Here is a 22,566-nt window from a genome sequence, read left to right as displayed (position 1 = left end):
TGCTGGCTCATGGCCAATCTGTCATCCACCAAGACCCCCAGGTCTTTCTCCACAGAGCTGCTCTCCAACAGGTCATACCCCAGGCTGTATTGATTCAAGCAGTTGTTTCTTCCCAGGTGCAAGGCTCTACACTTGCTTTTATTGAACCTCATTTGGTTTCTTACTGCCCAGCTCTCCAGCCTGTTGAGGTCTCGCTGAATGGCAGTTCAGTATTCCTGGGTGTGAGCCACCCCTCCCACCTCCTGAACTCCTTGTGCTCCAAGACATGCACTTATTAACTAGGAAGTCCAGAGAGCACTGAAATTCCCCTTAGAAAATGTGCCTGTTTTCCAAGTAATTCTCTTAGGGATTTAACTGTATTACTGACTGACAAAAAGGTTACTTTAGTTTATCTACAAAGAACCTCTTCTGCCTAATGAGTAGCCCATACATTCTCAAGAAGAAAACCACTTACTGGTTTATCTCCCTCTTATTATTCAAGATACATTCAAAGACTGTCCTAGACAGTCATCATATTGCATTCTGTGAAATTAGCTGTTGACAAACTATTCTACAGGTAGTTGCATTTCCTCCAGTTCATTTTCTCCAGTTCATCATTATGGTGTCTCATTTTTATAACATGAAGGTGTCCACACTGCACGAGATGAGGATCTTCTCTCTTAAAATGGCCATATACAGAATCAGAGCAAGCATGTATGGCATTCCTCCCTAATGTTTTCCCAGTGTCCTGGTAAAGCAGCTCAGCGGGTATTTAGCTTGCATTGTTGCAGGAGCACACTGCTGAGTTGTGTTCAGCTTGTTGTCTCAAAAAAGATCTGTCTCTCTTCTGTAAACCTACTTTCGAGCTGGTCATCTTCCAGCCTGTACTGTTGCATGCTGTTATTTCATCCAACGTACGGGGCTATTGAAACTGAAAATATTTTTGTTCACCCATTCCTCTCGTCTGTTGAAAGCCATTTCTATGGCAGCCAGTCCTTCAGTGATTCAGCGTTCTCCTGTCCAGAGACATGCTGAAAGTGCATTTTTCCTCATCATGCAGACCATTAATGAGGATGTTGAACGGTATTGACCTCAGTATCAACCCTGAGGAATAACTCAAGCTGACGTGTAATATCTGGCTAACAGCCGGGTTTTGAACTGCTGACAACTGCTCTTTCAGCATGGCAATTTAGTCAATTTTTCACCCAGCTTGTCATTCATTGTACCCAGACCATTTTTTTTCTCAATACAATTAAAAGAAGGCATACTATGAGACACCATTAAAAAAATATTGATTACATTTGGCCAGCCACATCACTTGTCCACCAAGCAGGTCTTCCCATTATAGGTGGAAATCAGTTTCATGAGGAATGATCTGGCCTCAGAAAATGGCTATTTTTAGTCTTCCTCTTGCCCTACATGTAACTTGATGTGGTTTCCAGAAGGTATTGCTCTAAAATCTTCAACTGAATTAGGTTAGGAACAGCAGTCTGCAGCTCCCTCAATCCTTTCTTGCCCTTCTTGAAGATCGGTGTGACGTTTGTGGGTTTTGTTTTGTTCTGTTGGTCTTTTGAGTCACTGGGAACCTTTCATGACAATCTTAGCCTTCCAAAGATGATCCAAGTGTGGTTTTGCAGCATTTTTAACCAGATCTAAATACATTTGAATGCTGGCATTCCTGCACTGCGTTAAAATTCACTAAACTAATCTAAAGTTATAATTTTCTGAGGAATTTCTCAAAGACAGAACATATCTAAATTTTAGATACCAAGCTGTTCTTTTGTTTGTTTGTTTCTCTGGAGAGTGAGTGATGCCTCTCTGGATCCTGAAAATTAGAATCTTGTTTCATAAAAGATTGCCAATGCTGTGATTCACATCTAAAACCACTTTCTTAAATATTGGCTTAAGAAAAATAAAAACAGAAGGGAAGAAAAAAAGCTTTTTTTTATCTTCTTGACTTCAAAGATCAAGTCAACTTCCTTCTAAGACCCATGGACACTGGAAGAAAGTAAGAGAGTTTGTGAAATGAAAAGCTTCCCTCTGGTTGAGATGGAGGTGGTCCAGGAACATCTCAAAGGGATTAATGCACATAAATTCATGAGCCCAGAAGGGGTGCATCCATGTGTGTTGAGGGAGCTGGCGGAAGTTCGACAGGTCTTGCAGAACAGGAGAAGTGCCTGAAGACTGGAGGATAGCCAATGTCACTCTGGTCTTTAAAAAGGGCAAGAAGGAGGATCCCAGCAACCATAGGCCAGTCAGCCTCACTTCTGTCCCTGGAAAGGTCATGGAACAGCTTGTTCTGGATGCCATCTCCAAGCAATTGGAAGAGAAGAAGGTCATGAGGAGTAGTCAGCATGGATTCACCAAGGGGAGATCATGCTCGACCAATCTCATAGCCTTCTATGATCTCATCACCAGCTGGGTAGATGGAGGGAGAGCAGTGGATGGCATCTAACTTGACTTCAGCAAGCTTTTCGACACTGTCTCCCATGACACCCTGATAGCAAAGCTGAGACAGCATGGGATAGATGAATGGACAGTGAGGTGGGTTGAGAATTGGCGGTCAGACAGAGCTCAGATAGTGGTGATCAGTGGAGCAGAATCTGACTGGAGATCTGTGACTAGTGGTGTTCCCCAGGGCTCGGTGTTGGGTCCAATGGTGTTTAATATCTTCATTGATGAGCTTGATGAGGGAATAGCATCCACCCTCAGCAAGTACACCGATGATACAAAGCTGGGAGGAGTGGCTGACACGCAGGAACACTGCGCTGCCATCCAGAGAGACCTGGACAGGCTGGAGAGCTTGGCAGGGAGAAACCAGATGAGATTCAACAAAAGCAAGTGTAGAGTCTTGCACCTGGGAAGGAATAACCACTTGAATGAGTACAGGCTGAGGGGTGACCTGCTGGAGAAGAGCTCTGTGGAGAAGGACCTAGGGGTCCTGGTAGATGACAGGTTGGCCATGAGCCAGCAGTGTGCTCTGGTGGCCAAGAGAGCCAATGGGATCCTGGGGTGCATCAGGAGGAGTATGGCCAGCAGGATGGAGGTGGTGATCCTCTCTCTCTACTCTGCCCTAGTCAGGCTACCTGGAGTATTTGTGACCAGTTCTGGGCTCCCTGGTATAAAAAAGACAGGGATCTCTTGGAAAGAGTCCAGAGGAGGGCTACGAAGATGATTAAGGGCCTGGACCATCTCCCCTGTGAGGAAAGGCTGAGTGAGCTGGGACTGTTCAGCCTAGAGAAAAGAAGACTAAGGGGGGGACCTTATTAAAGTTTATAAATATCTTAAGTATGGGATGCAGGGGGAAATGGTCAGCCCCTTTTCAGTGGTCTGTGGAGACAGGACAAGGGGCAATGGCTGCAAGTTGGAGCACAGGAAGTTCCGCACCAACATGCGGAAGAACTTTTTCACAGTGAGGGTGACAGAGCCCTGGGACAGGCTGCCAGGGAGGTGGTGGAGTCTCCAACACTGGAGATATTCAAGACCCGTTTGGACGCCTATCTGTGCAATATGAGCTAGGGAACCAACTTTGGCAGGGGGATTGGACCCAATGATCTCTCAAGGTCCCTTCCAACCCCTATGATTCTATGATTCTATGATTGCAGATTTGTTCAAACATAGCCACAGCAAAGTCTTTTTGATTTACATTTTGAAGTACAGTCACATGGTAGACCTAGTGCTGTTCGGTCTTCTGGGCATAGTTGAAATCTGCAGAATATGGTTAGCTGTCCTGAATTATATTTTGACTCTTTAGGCCATGTCAAAGTGTTATTATTGTTTGTTTGGGAAAACAAACCAACAAACAATATTTTTTCCTACTAATTTTTAGGCTTTCTTTGTGACCCTCAAGTTAAGATTTTATTAGTTATTTGTATGCATTTAGTTAAGAGACAATATTTTTATTCTCAAAATATTTTGGCTCTTCACACTCTTATTTGACATTGTTAGGGTTCAGATGGGTTGCCGACTATTTTCACTACTCCTAGAATAATTTGCACGCATTCAGCCTGGAATGTTATTTTTATAGACATTTATTTATAAACAAACATTTCAGAAGTTTAGAGAAATGAATGCCTATTTCTAGGATGACTTCTTGACATCACTGTATACTATTAATGGTGGTTATGAGTTTATTCCGTGTTACGTTTCTAATTTTGCCTTTGTAGAGAGGACAAAACTGTCTGCTATGTCATCCATAATTTGGGTCCATAAACAGAAAAAAAGTATAACAACAACAACAAAAAAAGATCAGTAAATATTGCTATCCCCTCCACCATAAGAGTGTCAGAGTCGGTGGTCAGCTACCTGACTATATTGGTATTCTGCAGCTGGTTTCTGTCACTGAGTGAAATGTCTGTCAAGTGAGTAGAGGAACAGTTAGTTATGGGCTTTTAACCAGCTGTATGTTTATTTTATTTGAATGTCCTTAGAGAATGATAAAAATGGTCTTTGTTGTTCTGTACTATGTCTATTCACCAAGTTACATTTTCTCAGGATTTCTGTTATTTGCTTTGTATGTATTCCTTTGATTATAGTGATAAAATATTTCTAACACCTATTAAGAGCTGGCTGTTACCACATAGGAAACTGCCTTCTTCACCAGAAGCTGAAGCCAGGCAAGAGGCAGTAAACCATCTCAAATAATGCTAGATGCTTATTTGATGAACTGGAATAAGCTTCTGATCTCTACTGGCTAAAATACAAAATCACTCATAAATACTTAGATATCTATGTGCAAAAATTACCTCAAACTTTGAGATAACTGAGAATTACAGTTCATCTCTCTGTACTATCTATATACCTGATGCAGAAAGGACAGCTGCATTTCAATAAACCCGATCATCTTTCAAGAATACAAATCAATGTCACAAAATTCAGTTGAGTTACAGTCAGTTATCAGGTTTTAACCATATTAATATGAACATCCATTTAAGATGTGTCATCAAAACAAATTATCAAAACAAAACCAGTAAGTCCAATACTATTCTAGTAGCAGCTACTATAGGGTTCCTTAAAAAAAAAAAAACAAAACAAAAATACCTGATAGAATGATGAAAATAAAATGTTTATGTTGCTGACACAGAGCTGTTTACTGCTAAAATATACTATATATACAATGAACCCAGCTTCCTACTCTTAGTGGTTTGCTAGAAGAAAATCTTATTAATTAAACCCAGTGTGATACCTAGGAAAGTCAGTAAAGCTTCTCCTAAACATCTCTAATGATACATTACAGTGCTGTCTGAGCTGTAGAATTTGTCTGTTTATAGTCTTAAATCAGAAGCAAACTTTTGAAACACACTTCAAATTGTTCATATTGTGTTTGCATTGTTCTTTGGTTTGCACTGTGAAATGGTGCCAGGGTATGTGATCTGTGGTGTTCCTTTTAGGTGAAAATAAACTAGAAGATCCTGTCTAAGAGCTTGTTTTGTACTCTTCAGCCTCAAATGCTCATTCTGTCAAAGGGACCAGAGTAGAACTCATTCACATTAAAACAAGAACCAAGAAAATTTCCTAGGTTTATTTGTATAAGACCTTGTCTTATATGACAAATTTGCATGTATATTTTTTAGTTCATCTCCATAAGAAACCAGTATATAGTTCTGATGGACATCTGGATGAATGAAACAGGGATACTGAGAATAAGTTTCTAAGACAGAAAGATAGAAGAAGAGTCAAAATTACTGTTGTCTCTATGCAAGCATTTTTATTTATAAACATCTTTTTTCTGACATAACAAAATATTCAAGTCAGTTCTGCCATCTAAATTATCAATAAAATACTAACATGGATGTATAACTTTCAGAGTTATAGTTAAGATTAAGTATTAAAATTTTTGATAAAGTTTTCTTCTTCTCTTTGTATCTTGATTGACATAGAGAAATATTTCTCTGTCGTGTCAGATTTACTGATTTTCTTTTGCACCAAAATGTATTTTATTTTATTGGCATCAATAATATTTTTCACGGTATATAACTACTTTGTTTTTGTGTTGGTCCAATTCCCAGGAAAATATTCAGCATCACATATTGCTTCATCAACCATGCATATAATGAAAGACAATAGCTGCTCTGTCCCAGTAGGATTTTAATTGTGTTTTCATTAAGCCAGCTGGATTGGTAAGAAAAAAATGTATTTTGTATAGCTTTTCTTTTTTGAGGACAAATGTATGTAGAAGGATATTTTCCACTAGTTGATGTATACATGCTAACAACTTTGTTACCTTTTTGAAATGCATGATAAGGAATCAGTTTCCAACCCAAAAATATCAAATAAGGAATAAATAAAACAGCAAAGAACTTTCTTTGCTTGGTAGAAAAATAGAATAGAATAGAAAAACAAAATGTGACCAACACCACCTGTGATACATGGATGAGAAGGAAAAGGAAAATATATATTGATATGAAAAAACCCCAAATAAGCCAGTTACCTTTCAAATTGTTAACTACAAGTGCCTTTTGAATAAAGTATTTAACGATATTTTATAAATTGCTAACATGCTGGGTAATAGGTTGCCAATAGTATGATCTATTGCTAAAAGTCCTCTATTGTAATTTCTTTAATTTGTGCAAGGAGGGTGAATATCATAACTACTAGTTGATTAACAGCCTAGTTATAAAAGTAAAAGACTTCTTTAATCACTGGAGGATAAAGGTCTTTAATCCCTAGTATATTGTATGTATCAATCTCTGAGGAGTAAGGGGTGATTTCTGATGTTCTATAGCTCTTTGGGATTAGTACTTGCAAGTTAGGCCTATAACTTTCATCCTCTTGTTTCTCCAGTGCAATGACATCACTAAGAGAGTGATAATACTCTTCAGAATTTAAGAGTATTGACACTAAGATGAGGGAAGAATTTTGATCTTTTAGTTAATATTCTTGGTTACTTGACTGGACTATATTTTTGAAGACTCCCACAAGGGCAACATAGTAGTCTTAATGGGCCAACATTCAGGTCTGCTACACTGCACTATAAAGCTCTAAGACCTGGGAAACAGCCATAATGCTTCTGGCAGGCAAGAATTAAAGGGCAAACACCTTCAGAGCCTACTAAAGCTACTTTTTGATCAGTATGAGGAATTGCTGTTTGAATAATGCAAAACTCTATTTCTCCTGCCCTGCTGCTTAGAAGCTAAGCAGGTTACCTCTACTCACCACCTTTGTAAGCCATGCCTAGAAACATGCCACGCAGAGCACGTTAGAGGTCAGCAAATGTCTAATCTCCACCTTTTATCATGCTGGAACGCATGTGAGAACTAGAGAAGCAATCACTAGAATTTAATAATAGAAGCAGGATTAGCCATTGTTCCAGACTTCGGGAGATAGGGCACAGAGAGGGCATATCAGAAATACATTCTCCTTCACAGCCTCCTGTAGTCAGGGTGTATAATTAAGGCCCTGTATAAACACATATATAACAGCTACATATGCATAACAGCATGAAAAAAACTTATTGGCTTGTAAGAAAGAGCTGGAGGATAAACTGTCATGGAGAGACTTAGACTAAAAAAGTTAATTTTTCCTATTGTCCCAAGTTTCCCTTTAATAAAGCAGGACGGGGGGACTGTCATGAAATCAGTTGTGGGTCCCAGATTCTTAGGGCAAAACTGATCCCCAGTGCATGTTAGAGAAGCTGAAAGCTGTTCTATCTCACATGAGCTCCTTATTGTTCCTAAGGCTCAAACACCACACAGGGTTGCATACAGCATACGACTCTCCAGCTAGCTATTTCTACTCATACTTGCACACTACATCACTACAAGTGTGTCTGCAGCTGGCTATTCTATCTTGAGAAAAGATTTTTTTTTCCTAATAGCTTTAATGTACATGATTCTAAAACACAAAAGTATTTGCAGTAGTAAGTGCACGTGGTGAATGAATCTAAAATGTCTATTTTCTATGTGATACTAAACAATAATATATATCTGCTGTAGAACAGAATGGTGTTTTCAATCATACCTTCTTGCAATACTTCATCCAGATATCTAGATGATATTCTAAACTGGTTGAAAAACCTTTTAAAGCTTTTGCAGTTCTAAATTTTGGTCCATAACAGGGGATTTCATTAGGATTTTTAAAATACCAAAATATCCTAAGCATACCCTTATAAAATTCAACAGCTAGATAAACCAAGGCATGTGGTGGAAACCAGATGCCCACCAAAGATACTCTATTGCTCGTCTCCTCAGCTGGACAGGGGAGAGAAAATATAACGAGTGATTTGTGGGTTGAGATAAGGACAGAGAGAGATGGCTCACTGATTATTGTCATAGGCAACAAAAAAAAAAAAGACTTGATTTGGGAAAAAAAAAATGATTTAGAATCTTTTTTTGGAAGGGACCTTAAGGACCATCTACTTCATTTATTACCAGTCAACTCAGAGTTGAGTAATAATAAATAAAACCAAATTTTTAAAATACCTTCCCAGGATTAACTTTACTCCCGATTTCTCTACCTCCTCCCCTCCCAGTGGTACAGGGGACAGGGAGTGGGAGGTGTGTTCAATTTGTCACACATAGTGTCTGCCACTCCTTCCTCCTCAGGGGGAGGACTCGTCATACTCTTCCCCTGCGCTAGCGTGGGGTCCCTCCCACAGGAGACAGTCCTCCATGAACTTCTCCAATGTGAGTCCTTCCCAGGGGCTACAGTTGATTAACTCCTCCAGCATGGGTCTATTCCATACGGTACAGACCTTCAGGAACAGACTGCTCCAGCATGGGTCCTCCACTGAGGTCACAAGTCACGCCAGAAAACCTGCTCCAGCATGGGCTCCTCAGTCCCTAAAGATCCACAGGTCCTTCCAGGTGTCTGCTCCAGCATGGGCTTCCCGTGGGGTCACAGGCTTCCCTGGGTGTATCAACCTGCTCTCATGTGGGGTCCTCCACAGGCTGCAGGTGGATATAGGCTCTACTGTTAAACTCCACGGGCTGCAGGGGGACAACCTGCCTCATCATGGTCTTCTCAATGCACTTAAGGGGAATCTGCTCCATCACCTGAATCACCTCATATCCTTCTTTCTTCACTGGCCTTGGTGTCTGTAGAGTTATTCCTCTTACATAAAATCACTTCTCTATCTGCAACTGCTATTATTGTGGGGGGTTTTCTCCCTTCTTGACTGTTACTGATTGGCTCAGCCTTGGGCAGCAGCAGGTCCACCTTGGAGCATGCTGGTAAGAGCTATATCAAACATGGGGGAAGCTTCTAGCAACTTCTTACAGAAGCCACCCATCACCCATATAGCTCCCTTGCTACCCAAACCTTGCCATACAAATCCAATACATGGTGCAATATAATATCTCAAGTCTTGAGCAGCGACTTCTTTTATATAAATAGATGCCAAAGTAATGCAGACAAGTCTCAAAATACATGATGGGAGTATAATGAGAAGAAAGCAAGTAGCTGAAAATCGCCATCAATTATTTGAGGTTACTATTTTTTATTTTATTTTATATTTATAATATTGGTTGCAATTAATGTAGGAAAGGAAGGAACTTAGAAGTCGTATGGTGAATTATGGTCTTAGCCTTCCGCTCCACTATTACTCTTTCAAATCTGCTAGACATGGATAAAACCAGGCAATGTTTAGCAGTAGATATTTGCAACAGTTTCCACTGTAGGACAATTAAGGTTGAGGTTGTCTACTCAGATTTGGGCTGCGTAGGAACTCATGATTCTGACTGCCAGGTTAGCATGGTATTATACACAATTCTATTGCTCATTCAACAGCAGGGCTAGTAATATCTTTACAATTATGAGTATATATATATATTTTAATATTAAAAATAAACTTATAAATATGAAAGTTTATGCATTAGTTTTCTTATGAGGAGTTTGTACTAACTTTTTTTTTTTTAAGCCTAAGTAGCTGGTTTATTGCATAAAAATATAGGTGTGTGTTGAATATCCTAGGCCATGGTACGAGAAAATGCAGAAGTTTTTTGTAGGTTGGGAGTCCTCAAGGATTGTGCCAGAAGACACTGTAAACTGGAGTAAACTGAATCTGGGGAAGTTACTTCTGTACTGCCTTTTTGGGGAGCAGTCTCAGAAATAATTTTTACTAGAACAATGCACAGAACTTGTCCTACCAAGAGCTAAATGGATGTTTCAAAACAGAACTGGGGAGTAAACTAATAAATATTTTATGGACACCCAGTTTTGCTTCTTGGACCCACTTCCTGGCTATTTCTAATTTAGAAATAATCTGAGATTACAAAAGGAAAAATATAAAAAATTATTTGAATTGTAGAATTTATAGAAAAAAGGAAGTCTGAATGAGCACCAAAGATTCATCAGTGTGAGGCATATGAGAATGTGTGAGTGTAGGAGAGGGAAGCACACTGAAAACTAGACTGGTGTTGAACAACTTCATTATAGCTAAAGTCATGGTAGTGAAAAAAGGAAAGGAGATATGATTTTAATGAGGAAACAGGTCTACATGAAAGAATTAGTGGAAACAGCAGAGACTGTGATTGAAATTCCAGTGGGTTAAGGTCTAAGTTATCTGAGATACGATCCATCTGGAGCATGAGTAAGGAATCCACCTAACAGAAGAGACATTAGCTTTGGCTAGGAAAAGGTTTCTTAAAAGCAAATTATAACTAAAATCATAATATCCATTTGGTGGCATAAGTACATCTCTTGTGTTCCAGCCTGTCAAACCTGAGGTGATTGTCTTACCTCTGTTCCCTGAATGGCTAAATGCTGATTTTCTTTTTTTTTTTTTTTTTTTCCTCCCTTTGTCTCCAGTTTCTTCCTTTTCCCTCTTTCATGACATCTTTCAGAAAAATAATATCTAATGAAAAACAATTATTTTGTTGCAATTTAAATGAGACAGCAGGTTACACATTTTCTAATTAATCTTATAAATTGTGATGGTTCTTTGCTCCTTTATTAATATTAAAACTGTGATAATGATTGATCAGAGTCTTCACATTTAGAAAATTAAGGGGATTTCACTTTGAAGTTAAATTTTAATGCTTTAATGTTAATATGACCCATACATTGCAGAAAATTAGCTGTAATCCAATTGAAAATAATTTTTCAAAGCAGATTTTTTATTATGTTTTAAGCACAAAATAAAAATGTATGCAGGGAAGCAACTTCACATTTCTGAGTGACAGTTTGATTTTCAGATTGAAGAAAAAATCTTTAAAAATAACAAAGATAGAATGTATTAAGATTAAAAGAAAATCTTGATTGCCTGCTTGAGAAATTAAAGAAATGTTTTATAACATGGAAAAAAGATAAAATATTAATGCTTAGTTGTCTTTTTGTCAAAACATCCAATTACAAATGGCTTCCTTTGGAATATTGTAGAGAAAATGTGATTTATATTTTTTTAGTGTTTAACTCAATTGTAAATTTAAAACAGCTTACAATCTTTCTGTTTTGTTTTGGTTTTTTTTTAAAGTAAAGATAAATTTCACTACTGCCTAACACTGACACTAAATTCTTTAACTACAGGGAAATTTGGATTTTTAAGTGACTCGAAGTTATGACAAAAGTTATGTGGAACACCTGCATCTTTCTCAACATGTAGTTTTAAGCCACTGCAAATACAATACAGTATCTCAAGTGTCATTGAGTATCTATAATTGGGAATTTAAATGAAGTCCTACCTCTCCATTGTGCATTCTGGGACATTAATCATGTGCATCATGCATAGACACCTATATATAGAAATTCACTAAGAGAACTACTCATATGATTTTGCGTTAGCTTAAACCCCACAACTGGTAACATAGGTTCTAGGAATTATAATGTTTCTAGAATTTGCTTCGAGTCTTGGTTTGGCCCTCTATTTAAGCTGAAATTCAGGTGAAGGTTTTAGGTGATTGCTACAGCATGGCGACAGAATAAAGCCAAACAACTAAACAAACAACCTATGGATTTTGCAAATTTATTAATAAGGGACCAAGCACATCAATGTGAGAGACAGTGAGGGTATGATTGTCCACTGTAGGTCTTATAGTGACTGATGAAAACAAATCATTTTAGAGGGTTATTTTTCTTAAAGGGATGGTCAGTAGTGTACGCTACGAAATTTTATGAAATATATAAGCAGCTGAGCAAAAATTCATGGTACTTACAGTTTTCAAGTGGATGTGGTAAATGATACCTAAGTTAAATTAAGGTATTTTAATTCTCTTAATTATTCTAAGAAATACCAAAATCATGCAGGTTCTCAAAGTATGAAAAGTGGTTTTGTGACAGAGATGGACACAGATCAACTACAGGATTTTAACTGCTGCAACAAAAAATAGTGCCAAATATCATATACAGTCACTGGTTAGATGATGTTTATAAACAAAGCTCTCGAACCTAAATTGTCATAAAGGGGTTTTCTTTTTGTTTACTTTTCAATTCTAGTTTTCTACACAGAAAAATAGTTTAATTCTTCTTAAAAGTCATATATGAAAAATGTCATAACCAAGAAGATTGTCTATAGGGTTCTCATTAGCGTTTTAGTGGGAACTTGAAGTATGAAGTTGGTGTCATGATTTCTGAACACATGCAATAACTTTTGAGATAATTTTAGTTGTGTTCTGTAAGAAACTAAAAAGGAAACTTTCCATGCAATGCACACACCCACACACTGAGTGAGATTTATAGAAAAACTCAGGTTGAAATGTTAGGGATATTTTTGGACCTGTCCCATGAAGTGCTAATGGCTTTCCCTCGTTGATTTTAACAGGATGAGACATGTTCCACTCAGACATTGAAGAGAGACAGAATTCTATTTAAATTACACATCTTTATTATTAATCTATACTGAAGTACGTACACTAAAAGGCAGCAGTGGGAAATCAAGATTTTCCTGCAAGTTTCATGGTAACTCACTATACCTTTTATATTTTTGCAAGCTGGTGAGGCTCGCTTTTCCTCACAATGTCTTGAGAGTAATTTATCTTCAAATTCTTGAATTGTGTTTTGCTTCAGTGTGTTACATTCTGAAGCATGCTTTAAAATATTACACATAACAGTTTCATTTGGTGCCTCAATTTGTGAGCCCCAGTTTGTAACCTACGGAACACTGCCAAAAGGCAGTGATATAATGGATTTGTCTGGTATCTTACAGGAAGTCTCAGTGCCCTAAGATGATTAGTAGCAAGAAATGTGTTTGAAAGTTTATTCTTCTTCTGTAAAATGTACAGAAATCATGTTTTAGTTTTTCCGTTTCTCAAGTCCATAGAAAATTTCTGTGCTGGATTTGCAAATGAAAAGTTTTATTTTCAAGCTGGTAGCTCTGGAAAATTACACCTTTTTTTTTTCCTTCTCCTCCTTCTTTTCTTTTCTTTGGTTTTTTTTTTTCTTTTTCTTTTCCATTATTTCACCTTCCTCCTTCCCACCTCCTCAGCAATAAGAGTATTGAAACCCAAATTTGATCATATTTTATCTATACACACAGGTGTATCTATGATCCTAGCGACAATGGGCAGCCATAATGGCTTCCATTGTGTTGCAGTTTTGTGTAGCTCGGTGCTGGTAGAGAAAGGGGGGCTGCTGAGATGGCTTCTACAAGAAGCAGTTAGAAGATCTCTGTAGGCCCCAAAGAGTAAACATGGGCCGATTCAAGGTCAGAGCCACTGCTGACCAGGGCCGAGCCAATCAGCAATGGTCACAGCGCCTTTGGGAATCACATTTAGGAGACAAAAACACCCCCACAGACAGGTGCATTTTGCCACCAGAGAAAGGAGTAAGAAGATGTAAGAAGCTGTGCAGACACCAAGGCCAGGGAAGAAGGAGGGGGAGGAAGAATGAGGCGCTCCAGGTGCTGGAGAAAGAGATTCCCACGCAGTCTATGGAGAAGACCACGGTGAAGCAGGCTGTCCCCCTGCAGCCTATGGATAATGATGGGGAGCAGAGACCATCTACAGCCTCTGGAGATACTGACACACACTGCAGCAGGTTTGCTTGGGGACTTGTGACTCTGTGGAGGACCAAGCTGGAGCAGTCTGGGCCTGAATGTCAGCTCCCTATGGAAGGGAGCCACACTGAGGCAATTGGTAAGGAGATGACTACCTGACAGAAAGGCCTCATGCTGGAGAAGTTCATTGAGGACTCTCCCCTGCGGGTGGGACACCACGGTGCAGCTGGGGAAGGGGGTCTGTAATGCCCACCCTCAGCTAAGAAGGAAGACAACTCGGGAGGAACTGACTGAAAACCCTCACTCCTCATGAAGGAAGAAGGGAGCAAAATTATGAATGAAGTCTGCTAAGAGGGGAGGGGTGGGGAAAGGTGCTTTAAGGCCTGGTAGCACTTCTTATTACATGACTCTGGTTTCTCTGGGTGTGCAGTGTAGTATAATAAATTAGTTTTCTTTCCTTTATTCTGTGTTGAGTCTGTTTTGCCCATGACACTAATTGCAGAGTGACCCCTCTCTGTCTTTATTTAGCATCTTAAGCCTCTCAATATGTATTTTCTGCACTTTCCATATGAAAAGGGGAGTGATAGAGTGGCTTTGGTGGGCATTTGGCCGCTAGCCGAGGCCAAACCACCTCACATTGCCTTGCTCAGATGTCAGTAATGGGAATTTTTTAAGGTTTTCTCTGATGATGAATAAACTGAAATAAGAATTCCTTTAGCCTATATATTCTTTGGTGTGATGGCTTTACATGAGATTTCATCGCTGCATTGAGTTTATTAATTGAAATGGATGTTGAGTGGAATTTACCATCTTTCTATGAAATTATTTTACAACAGATAAATAAACATTACTTTTGTTGCAAATTATGTTCCTCTAAAGCTCCCTGTAATTTTTCCTCCATTCCTTTCCAGGTTATAAAATTTAGATACATTTAAGTTTTTTAGCACTATCCCAACTTCCCCATTCAAGGGAAATAATTTGTCAAATTAGTTGTGAAATAAAAGATTTTCAATTCTGCTAATAAATACTATGATGCATATAAGTGCATTTAAATGGCACATTTCAATTTGATGTGTCCCAAATTACTGTGTCTTATCTCACTCTTACTAGTGTAGTAAATAAAGTCACTTCATTGAAATAACCAGTGTTACATCTGTGAAAATCAAACTTAAGTACAGATCTTTTATTACAAGTGATACATTAAAGCTTTTAAACTTAGTACTTTTCCTTCTGCTGACACAAGTAATGAAAGCACTTTCCAGCAGATCACAGAACAAGGTAGGTGGCAAACATTAAATCCAAAATGTTAACAGTTGATTGAGAAATTTAGTTGGGTTGACATTGCTACTGCTGTTGCTGCTCCTGTCTTTGTTGCTCTGCCTCCTGAACAAAAGAATCACTTACTGTGGAAGCATACTATTGAAGGAAATAGATTTCCATATATTATATCAGTTTTCGACACTACTAGTCCAACTATCTTTCAAACCACTATCATATGTGTAATGTCAGGCTTACTAATATATTTTAAGAAAAACTGCTTGATTTGTTGCAGAAATATCTTGACAATAGCATCTCTGTGGGTGAATTGCCTTTTCTTGTGAAATGTGTTGCCACTTCTGCTTGTACTGCTGTTTACCCCTTGTGATTTTGGAGCATAATTGGGCTTTATGTACTCAATTCATATTGGGTGCACTAGTCATTAAAAAAGATTATTTGTGATAGGAGACAAAAATATTAAACAAAGGTGTCACTTTTTTGCCTTTTTTAGTGATAAAGTCTCGACACAGCAGAAAACATTTTCACATAAAGTTTCAAATTATAAAAGCAATACATAGTTTTAGTTCATGTAGACTTAATTAGTCTCAGATATAAGAAGAATAACCAGAGAAGAATTTTCATCTGACTAGTTATGAAACAGTGCTTTCCCACTGAGACAGAAAGTAGCAATGATTTTTTGCTGACCCTTTCAAAGTAGCTGAAAGGATTTGGTTGTTGAGCAGAAAAAGAGCACCTAAACATTTGTCATGACATTAAGAACCGAGTTTCAGGTCCAGACTATCTTCCTAAAGGTAGAAATTTAAATCCAGGCTTTTGGAGAAGACACTGAATAGTAATATTATTCATAGAATCATAGGATATCCTGCGTTGGAAGGAACCCTTAAGGATCACCAAGTCAAACGCCAGGTCATTGAGTCAAACTCCTGGACTCCTAGGTGGCTTGTGATTTGGGGGTGGTTATTTGAAGCACGGATGAACAAACTGAAGTTTAATGAGGTAGTAGACATATTTGCCATATTGCTAAATAATAAATCAATAAAATATTTTTAAAAATCCTAAGTAGTAAATTTAATCTACATCAATTTCTTAACATATATCTGACTTCTTAAATAGAAAACCACATTTCATATCTGTTAATATGTGAAAGTTGGTCATAAATGTTGTTTAAAAGCAACATGTTCTTCATAGAGAATATTGCATTGATATTTAGCAAAGACTTAATTTAGGTTAAAAGTTATGAAAAAAGTATTGATGTTAATTCTAAGTGTTAATACTGTCTTCTGTCTATCCTTCACCCTTTAACAGTAGAATGTTGCTTACAATCATCTTCATAGAAAATTTTCCAGACGTACTTTCCTTGTAGGTGTGCTCTACTTTGCACCTGATGGGACAAGGCGGCTAAGGAAACAAAGCACCTGTGTCCGAACATGCACAGTAGCACTGGAATTCTTCACTTGAATTCCACCTCAATTCTAATTCCAGAATGAAATCACAACAAATTTTAGGTGCTTCTGCAAGGAGCAGAGAGTTGAACTTGATGGTACTTGTGGGTCCCTTGCAGCTGTGGGTCCTTCCAGGTCTATATATTTTATTATTCTATAAGTAAAATAATAATCTGAAACAAAATAATAAATTGGTCCATGAGATAAATTTGGTTGCAGTTTTATACATTATCTGGGCTTCATTCTAATTAACTGGTATTGAGGTAAAGTTCATCATTGGCTTTAACAGATAGAGTAACAGACAGAGATAACAGATCAAAATATGATGCTTTCAAATAGAGACACAAACTTGAAAAAAACCTAGAATTTTTAGAACCCACAAAAATAATTCATTTATATGAAGTGCGAATAATAGTGAAGCCTAATACCCAAATATCTATGTTGCAGCAATGTGAAAGCTGTTTGCCTGCATCTTTTCATTCATACATCTTAATCTCTTGTTTACTCATTTTTCTCTGATATTCTCTGCTGTCCTTTCAGAGATATTTTCAGCTTGCTTCCCTCTTGTTTCAGGCAAGGAGAAAGAGTGTTTATATGAGATTTAAACTAAAAAAAAAAAAAAACCAAAAACAATAAATCTGTACTCTGTATACCTACACAGATTAATCAGTTATTGTGGCAATCCCATTGGAAATCGATACAGAGAAAACAAGAAAAAATTCAAAGGTTGTCAAGCAAATGGTTTGTGCAGGCAGAAACTTCAGAAAAACAGCCCAATTTATGACTGCTAGCTTATGTGTGTGAACAATGATCAATTGCAAGTATATCTTACACACCTTTCTTGGTCAGTCACACATTTCTTCCTATTCTGTGCTCTGTGTGTTCTTACATTTTACAACCAAATAATTATTAGCAATAATCACAGGATGCACTATGAATTAGGCCCATATGCAGCCCTTTCAGCTACTGAAAGCGAAGGGTTTCTATCAGTAAAGTAGTACATATATATCATAACTGTTCAGGCTCATACTTCAAGGTGATCTGGACCCTGACAGGCTGGAGAACTGGGAAAAGAGGAATACGAAATTATTTTAATATTCTGAAGAAAATGTAAGAAAGTAAACTTATGTAGTCACCAACCCCTATGACCTCTTCAATAAGCAATAGAAATCTTGAAAGAACTTAAAATATTTAGATAGCATTAAACATGCAAAATGAAGTAATACCAGTCTTACTCAACAGTGACATTGCATATTTCATTATGTTCAAAATATTCTTTATTGTAGATTTCTTTTGTCTTCTATATATACAGTATAAATATTTTCTTTATCTAGAAACAAATTCTGAATTTTCAGCAAAATCAGGTATTGAATTCCTGTTGTGTAGAATTTCAGGGACTGCATATATTCCTTTCACTCTCTCTTAGAATTATGAGTGGGTAAATGTGATTTGTGGAAGGTCATGAATACAACTATGTAGATTTGGGACACATTCTAATCAACTCCTACACTATAACTGAAATAATCTGGAAAAAGAAGAAAAAAAAACAAAACAAACAAAAAACCCAAACTAAATCCCCACATCAGTTGAAAGATTCTTCTAGGACTCAGCATCATGTGAATAGTTATCTTGTAACATGAAAAATTGAAAAAGGGGCTTTCAGGACAGAAAGATGATATGTATTTTGTTAGACTTCCATACTTCCACGGTTTTATGTTCTCATGCTAAATTTTCAATGCTAACATACTAGTTTGAGCAGGTTATTTTATGATCTTCCTTTCTTAGTAACAGTGTATTGATAATCCTACACAAGACATAAATCCTGACCCCAAAGCATCAACTGAGGTAAATGCTGATTTTTTTGATCAGTCTCGGACTATCAATGATACCTTCCTGCCAACAAACACCTTTAGCTGTATTCTTCTGCATATCCATATGTCTTTTTGGTTTTAGGAGCCAGAGAATCTAATGTCCTAGTTTGTGTGGAAGTTTCACCCATGTCTTACAATTCTTCTACCTCTGTTTCATTTGATGTCCTTAATTGATGTCCACACCCTTACTGAAGTGTCATGATCTATCATCAGATAGACTAGTTTGGCCGAGGTTAAACCCCCTTGCATTCCAACAGACCTCGGATTGCTCTGGGTGGTTGGGGATGGCTGGGCTTAACTCCTGAGTGATGTCCAATTAGGTGTTTTATTGTGACCAGGTCTTTGCAATTCTTGGGAGCAGAATTAAGACTTAAAATGGAGTCTAGTGTCAAGTCACTTTATTTGGCCCACAACAAGAGTGCAAGAGAAGGGAGAAAGAAAGAGAAAAGAGTGGAAAGAGTGAGAGAGAGAGAGGTTGCAGTAGACACCAACATGGAGCTGTGGTGATCCATCAGTCCGATGTCTTCAGGTCCAGTGTGGAAACATTCCTGTTGATGTTGGTCATCCCACTTCTTTCATTGGGTTGTATTGACTCCTTCTAGGAATCAAATAGCATATTCCAAGTGCTACTTTGTTTAACCACACACACCACTTGGCAATGGTGCGTATGCCCAATACTGTCACTGGGGAGTCTTCAGGAGTTTTAGGTGGTCTTCAGGTGTCTTTGGGACACTCTGTCTTCCAGACTACAGGTCTGGGCACATGCCCAGGTGTTGGATTAAATTTGTTCATCTCTTCATTCAGGTCCATAAGAAGGCAGGAAGCATCTGGTCTTGTGTTCCGACCATTGCTCCGATGCTGACAGTGGTGTTAAAACTTGTATCTTGCAGTCCAGCAATCGCTCTGTTGTTTAAGACAGGTGTGATAGTTTATGATGTAATGTTCCAGCAATGTTGAGACAAACATCCAACACAGTCTCCTAATCTTTCAACACAGTCTCCTACACAAAGCTGTTGTGACAATACATTGTGCCTAACCAGACTAAATACTAAACACATAGTAAAGACAGGGAAAGCTGAACACATTCTTCTCCTGTTCAGTGTGCTGTTAAACTTGAATTTTTGAATGTCTCTTCTTTAGGTATCTTTTACATGGGCTCCAAAGCTCTTGGCAGTCTAGAAAGTTCTCCACTACCTGGAAGCTAGCCAATGTTATTCCAGTTTACAAGAAAGGCATGAGGGAAGGCCCAGTAATGGACAGACTTTTTGGTCTTACCCCAGTACCCAGAAACGTCATGGAGAAGATCATCCTGGGTGCTAATGAAAAGCTAAGGAAAAGGACAAGGTTCTCAATGCCTTTATTGCCTCAGTCTTTGCTGACATGACTCATGTTCAGGAATTCCACAACCTTGAGTCTTTCTTACTCACCTTTGCTAGAGGAATACAAAGTTAGGGAGTACTTCAGAAACGTACAGTCATGGGTTATACCCACAAATCCTGAGGCAGCTAGCAAATGTCATTGTAAGGCTACTTGCTATCATGTCTGAAAGGTTCCTGAGGAATGGAAGAAAGCAAATATCACTGATTTCTTCAAGAAGGACAGAAAGAAAGACTTGGAGAGCAATAGGGTGGTCATCAACACCTCACTCCCTGAGAAGGAGCAAGTAATCCTGGAAAATGTATCCAGATAGGTGGAAGAAAACAAAGTAGATTTATGAAGAGAAAGTCATTCTTAAACATAAGTTTACAGGTAACACCAACTTAGGAGGAGGGGTTTGTACACTAGATACGTGTGTTGCCATTATATACTACTATATGCTTACCTACTACATTTTTTTAGAGGAGTTAGCATATATCTTATTATTGTGTTTGCTATCTGCAGAAGAACTTGTGATTATGTAATACAGATACAATCCTTCATGATTGGTTCGTTCATCAAATAACTTGACATTTTGTATTTTGTCCTATAAACTTAGACAAAAACTCCTGTCTTTTAAAAGTCTTTCACAATACTGTAACTTACTTCAGCATAACTGAGACCTTCTCTTTGTCATTACTTAGGGGATGTGAGAGGGTGGGATTTTTTCTAAATGTAACTATCTGCAAATTAGTTTTATCCTTCTCAGCTTTAGTTAACTACAAGTTGGGTTTTTTTTTTTTTTTAAATTACTCTAATTTTGGTTTTGTTTTGCTTTTTCCTGTTTCAGCAAGCAGTTTTGCAACAGTTTACAACATCAGGGCATCTAATAAGTATTATTTATAGGATTTAAATCACCCACATAAAGAAAATATAGTGCATTTAGCTAAAAGCTCATGTTTGAAGTAAAAATAAAAATTAGAAGAACTATGTAACGTATTAAGCTTTGTATAATGCCTATTATTTTTGTTTAGCTAGTTATAATATGGGATGTAAGCATAAGTATTTTTACATTCAAGAAATTCTTACCATGAGAAACAGAATAAATGAAGTCAGTCTGATTGCTTGTGTGAAGAATAGTCATGTACTGAAGGGCTGAAGCTTTACTGTCACGATATATTATCCCATATTTCAGTCTTTCTGTATTGTTATCTTCTGGCATTTTTCTCATTTTAAAGACATCCTTTATGCCCAACATGGTTCTTTAAATTGTCAAGTGTATATGCTAAGAAATTGCTTGCTCTTTAATATTGTAATTGGTATGTTATTTAATGTTCTACTTGAATGCATATTAAACAAAGGTTCCCTTAATCATCTGAATTAGTAGATGAATATGCATTTGTTTCTTTGGTCAGCTTTACTTTCCTGACTTTCCACAGATAAACAGATAGATATGCCATTGCATATGATCTGACATGAACTGAAGTGAAGGAAAACACATTAAGGGGGGAAAGAGATTTGATTAAAATAGATAGATGTCACATTCAATATTTAGAGGTTTATTTCAAAAACACATTCTGAATTTTCATCACAGAGCTACCGTATTTTGTCAAGTTTATTTGATGATACCTGAACTTTTTAGTTGAATAAACCAGTAAAATTTGTTGTTATGTAATGTCTGATATGTGCAAGGACTAATAAAGTTGTTTATATGACAATCTAATTTAAGTGTGTAATTGAAGTGTAAAAGTAAATTTAGGTTGTCCACAAAAAATCTAAAGGTCAGAATCTCATACAATAGTCTAAGAAAAGTGTAATCAAGACCATAATAACAACCTGTTCTCTATTAAACTGTATCTTTATCAGCTACATTATAAGTACAGTTTTACTAGCTTACTTAATAAATATGACAAATTTCAGTTCATTACACAAGTTATTATTTACTAAGATGTGTTCACTGTGAAAAAATTGAATAGGATGACAGAAATCACAATTGAATAGTTGTCATGAGGCTTGATATAGAATGTGCCCTTTAATTTTCTTGTTATTATTTCAGTCATACTACAACATAGTAAAGAACATTTAAAGGATCTCATATTAAGTTGTCAATATTAATTCATGTAAATAATCACAAAAGTTCATTTTCCAGATTTATTTGCCAGGTAAGAATTAACAGCAGAAGACTGATGTTAACTATATGCTGAAAAGATGATACATACATTTTAAGTATCAGATTCAAAAGGATCAAGCATTTCTTGAAAAGAAAATACACCAGAAAGCTGTGATGTCTGACAGATCACAGAATAAAGCCATAACCAAACCACAAACCTAACACGTTCTCTGTGGTTGATTAATAACATTTATACTGTTCAAATACAAGCATGTGTGCTCTACCAAGGAAATGAAGAGCAAAAGAGCATTTATAATCATATTGCATGCTTTGCCTTCTGTTGGAACATAGGAGATGTCATACTTGATCCTATTAGTTGCCAACCTGGTATCACAGTGAATCTATCAGTATTCAGTGACAAATTATTCATTCTTTGGTCAGAAAAATAATCCACTGAAAACAGGTGGGAACAATTTAAAATGTTTAAGTAGATTTAATTTTATATCTTATATCCTGAAGGAGAGTTATGTTTTGTTTTCTGTTGATTCTTTCCAAGGTTTTTAGTAAAAGAATTTTCACTGAAGATAATCTTGTCTGGTGACTGAGCAAATTTGGTCTTTGGACAGGATCCAAGATTCTTGATTCCTAAATACTTTCATTCTA

Source organism: Gallinula chloropus (genome assembly GCF_964237585.1).
Source record: "Gallinula chloropus genome assembly, chromosome: 1".
Taxonomy (NCBI): Eukaryota; Metazoa; Chordata; class Aves; order Gruiformes; family Rallidae; genus Gallinula; species Gallinula chloropus.
This window is presented reverse-complemented; position numbering follows the sequence as displayed.